The sequence below is a fragment of the Lipotes vexillifer genome, unplaced genomic scaffold (assembly GCF_000442215.2).
Source record: "Lipotes vexillifer unplaced genomic scaffold, Lipotes_vexillifer_v1.1 scaffold168, whole genome shotgun sequence".
Lineage (NCBI taxonomy): Eukaryota > Metazoa > Chordata > Mammalia > Artiodactyla > Lipotidae > Lipotes > Lipotes vexillifer.
This window is the reverse complement of record NW_006773947.1, coordinates 1,406,813-1,411,672: the sequence shown is the minus strand read 5'-3', so window position 1 is coordinate 1,411,672 and position 4,860 is coordinate 1,406,813. Positions and strand designations below refer to the sequence as shown.

Here is a 4,860-nt window from a genome sequence, read left to right as displayed (position 1 = left end):
GAATGCGCTCGGCCTGTCCCTCCGCCTCCACTCCAGCCCAGCCCGGAGGCGCGACCCAGCGACCCAGGGCGGCACCGCAAGGTCTCCCTGAAGTCACCTTCGCGCGGCCCGCCCCCGGCTCCAGGGAGGTCGAGCAGAGGCGCGGCCCAGGACTGCGCCCGGGCCGCCCGAGGTCCGCGATGGCCCTTCGGCCGCACCGCCGCCCTCCAGGACTCCCGCCGGCAAATGGCCTGCGGCGGGTGGCTCCGCGGCGGCTAGCGTCGTCCGTCCCTCCTCCCCTTCCCCCTCCCTCTCCCCGGCCGCGGCGCCCGCTCGCTCCGAGGCGCAGGTAGGGGCCTGCCAGGGGGCTGCGGGAGCAGCGCGCCGGGATTTCGGGGAAGGCGGCACCGCTCCCCGGGCTCTGCGAGCATCCGCGGAGGCGCCGGCCCGGCCCTGGAGCGGGAGCTGTACTGACGCCGGTCCTGCGGACGCGGCCCTGGCAACTTTTAAGTGGCCAGCCTGCCCCCCGGGAAAAGCAGAGGGTTCCTCTCTTCTGGAGTCTTCCATTCGGAGGTAACTGACACACAGGCTTACACTGAAGAGTTAACAGTCCGATTCCACAACAAAGACTGAGCTAGTCTGCACATATTTATTTTTCACACACTTCCTGGGCTACCATTTGAGCAATGAGGAAAACAACAGTATTGACCCTACTAACGTGAAACCTACTCACGTGAAATAGGTGTTTCTGATTCTGGCGACCCCTAAAGGGTGGACGAAGGCGTAAAGGTCAGTAAGACCCACCACATACATGATATACTTAAAAGTGGGATGTTCTGGCTAATGAAATTCCTCGTTAACTATGAGGTTCTGGTGAGGAAAAACAAACAGTAGTCTGAAACCTTTCTAAGGTATACAAATCTGTCCTTGACTTTGGGAAGCAGAGTAATACTGAACAAAATTGAATATTTCTTTGACAAGATCCTAGGGTACTTTAAGTTCGCCCTTCCAGCAGTGGTGGCTGTATTTGCACCACAGATGAAAAACGTGTAAAAGATGAGACAAGGCCACACTCGGAAAAATGGGAATTAATGTCGGTGAGGTTTCAAGGTGTCTTTGAAAAGGCAGTTGTTTTTTTTTTCATTCTCAGTTGGTGACTAAATATTATCACATTTTGAAAAGTCACATTTGTCACTGAAGAAGAGACCCTGCTACAGAATCTTTCTCCCTAGGCCCTAAAAATTAGAGAAAGAATTCAGTTTGCAAAAGTAGTACCAGGCAGCAAAACAAAACAATGAACAACAAAGGCTACTTTGTTTCAGAAGGCAATTTACAAAGCACCTACAATGTGCCAGGCACTGTACTGAGGAACTTCACATAAAATAACTCATTTGTGTTCTCATTTTCAGATTTGGAAATGGAATTCCCAAACATATATTAATTTGCTCAGGGTCAAGATAGCAGAGTTTAGGTCCTGATTGGTCTGACCCAAAAGCTTGTATTCTTTCCTTTGTACATTCATTATTCATTTATTCAAGTATTTATTAACTGTCTACTAAATACCAAGCACTATGCTAGAAACAGATGCTACAAAAATAAGATACTTACTTGAGGAGCTCCAGTCAAGTAAATATATAATCAGACAAGTAAATATATAATGATACAGTGTCATAAGCGCTGCAACAGCAAGGAACTCCTAGACTAGGAGGGACATTGACTCAATTTTGAAGGGTGGAACCTGGGATTGCGAAATGGTAGCAGTCATCCAACACAGCAATCCTGAGAACTTTATCTAACAGAATGGCAATGGGGAATCTGTGTGCTGGGTTGGAGGAGACAGACAACTGAGATACAGGAAGTAAAAATGACAGGACTTGATTAAAAATGGGGCTGAGAAAGAAAAACAAACCAGAGGCAGCTCCCATGTTTCCGGCTTGAGTTATCCAACAGGTAACTTTGAGTTGAATCGGTAACTCGGTTCTAGGCACTTTGGTTTAGAAATGCCTCTGATGTATCCATATGTAAATGTCCGAAAGGCGGCTGGATACAACTGGTTCATAGCTCAGAAGATCCAAAGTGGATATACCTGAATCATCATGGATTTCTAGGTTGAAGGAGTGGGAATTCTCCAGGGAGAATGCTGAGTGAGAAGGCCACCCACAGAAACCTAGGGAATACTAACATGCAAAGCACAGGCAGAAGATGCTTTAGAAGAAGACTGAGGAGGAGTTGCTATACAGGAAAGAGAAGCCAGAAGAGGGAGGCACCATGGAAATCACAGGGAAGCATTCCAAAAAGCAAGCAGTAGTCAAATGCCAGACCCTTTAAAAAGACAAGCAAAATAATTTAAAGATGTTCTCTGATTAGCAACAAGGAGATACTGGCAAGAATGGTCTCAGTGGACTAGTTGAGGAATAAAGAAGTAGAAACAGAAGGTATCACATTTTCAAAAATGGAACTGGAAAGGGATGTAGGGAGATAAAAGCTACAAGGGAGAATTCAGAAGAAGAGAGTAGCTGTTTTTGAAGATAGGAGACAGACGCCTCCAACAAAAGGAAAAAAAGATAAAAATCGGAATGAGGGACTAGTAGGGAGTTGGTAGCATGTACAGTGTTAGCCTAACGTTTGACAATAAATTTTGCTCAGAATAGAGATGAGAGAAAGGTGAAGGCCTGAAAGATATAAACATTGCAAATGAAAGAGAGGGATTAAAGGACTCTGAACAGCTCAGGAAGCTAAATGAGTATTAGAAACCAGGACTTTATAGAGTTATCAGTCCACAGGAGGACATGAATTCTCTCCAAAGACTTTAGCATCTGGTCCAGAGTAGCAAGTACCTTTGGTTGGTTCCGAGAGTCTGAATCGTTCCATTACACCACAAGCTTGGCATCACTATCTTCCCAACCATACATTTGGGTTACATCCCTTTAGCAGTGAGGAGATTTAACATTTTATAAGTGAGTTTGCACTAAAAACTGATTAGACTCATGATATCGAGGGGAGCTCAATAATACACAGACCCAGAGGGCACCAATGATGACTTCTGAATGACATTTTAACCACTTCTGATACCAACCTCTGGTGAGAACCATAGAAACAATGATTCATGAAACCAGTTTCTAGCCTTTTGAATGGAACTCTCAAAACAAGGTTAAAGAAAAACCACAGCCTTCACATTCTATTATAGTATGTTTCCCAAGTACATCATAAAATATACAGTAAAGGGGCTTCCCTGGTGGCGCAGTGGTTAAGAATCTCCCTGCTAATGCAGGGGACCCGGGTTCGAGCCCTGGTCTGGGAAGATCTCACATGCCGCGGAGCAACTGGGCCCACGAGCCACAACTACTGAGCCTGGACGTCTGGAGCCTGTGCTCCGCAACAAGAGAGGCCGCGATAGTGAGAGGCCCGCGCACCTCGATGAACAGTGGCCCCCGCTTGACACAACTAGAGAAAGCCCTCGCACAGAAATGAAGACCCAACACAGCCAAAAATAAATAAATTAATTAATTTTTAAAAAATACAGTAAGGTTGTCTTTAGTAGATCAATCACAAACTTTACAGCTTATCTTATATATTGCCGGTTTTTTTCCGACAATGTAAGTAGTGTTATTTCAAGTAAAATACGCCTATATAATGCCTCATTTATGTAGAGGTCATGTGGATACCTGGAATATCTAGGCTGTATCAGAGAATCTCCAAATAAGCAAAGAACACCCACATACCAGAAGGCCCCAGACCCTAAAGCCTGTGCTCATTGTCAAGCCAAGTTTCTCACACCAAGCCAGCTTACTCTTACTGTGGACATAATTTTACCAAGTTTGGTTACTGGTTTTCTTTTTAACAAACGGGAGATTAGCATGAGTAAATCAGAAGGGATCAGTATTCCGCTGCTAGAGACAAGCATCCAGTTGGTCTAAAAAACAGGAGAGAAGAAAATTTTAGAACCATAAGGAGTAAAAAGGAATTCGAAAAGCATTAGCAGGATTGGGCCATTTAATCAAAAAAGAGTCCTGTAAACATTATCCCCTGACGGTATCTCTGTATTAAGGCAAAGAGTAATTACAAACATACAAAAGGACAATCCTGAGGCACCCAGAAGAGATAAAGTATGAAATCTTCAGTTTAAGAAGTAAATGTGTAAGATTCAGAGTAACTATCCTCAAAAAAGATAAGAATAAAAACGTTTTTTCTGCCGCTGGGGCTGGGGTCACTTACACCTATAGGGTCCCCATTCTGTGCCAGGTGCTATGCAGTGTTTTGCTAATCGGATCTCATTTACTTCTTAAAACACTCTTTTTTGGTTGGTCACCACTTTGAAAAGGAGATTTGTGTTTTACTGAGGTGAAGACAGAGATTACATAGCAGAACCAGGAAATGGACTCAGGTCTATGTGAGTTCAAGCTTATCATTGCTCTTCTAATAGTTTTTGGATAACGAAAATAAAATTTATGATGCCTGATACATAAGGCATTACAGTGCATAATTATTCCACTCTGACCTCAATTAAGCGATTAAATTCCTATGTTGTAATTCTTAACTACTTGATAAGACCAACTTCAATGATGCCATTTATCTTTCAAATATTTTTTAGGCCTTCTCATCATCTATAATTGTATTTCTCAGAGGGAAATCCATGGATTTCTACTGAGGGCCCCACAGGGTTGATATTTCATAGAACTACTAAAAAGAAAAACCTTAAAATACTCTAAAAACAATGAATGCCATTTACTAAATGAATACTTTGTGCTCTTGTGATATGCTAATATGGTCTATATACATACTATTCATCTACATACATCTGATCTCCACACCCAACCATCAGGTGTTTACATATCTTTATTCTTCAGAAACTTGCCCACAGTCCTACAATCAGTTAGGGAA

General features: G+C 43.7%; 1 protein-coding gene across 2 annotated transcripts in view; it reads right to left on the bottom strand.

Moving 5' to 3' along the window:
* Positions 1 to 4,860, bottom strand: part of OSBPL1A (oxysterol binding protein like 1A) — a 217,468-nt gene that overhangs the window by 117,647 nt on the left and 94,961 nt on the right. The window lies entirely within an intron of this gene.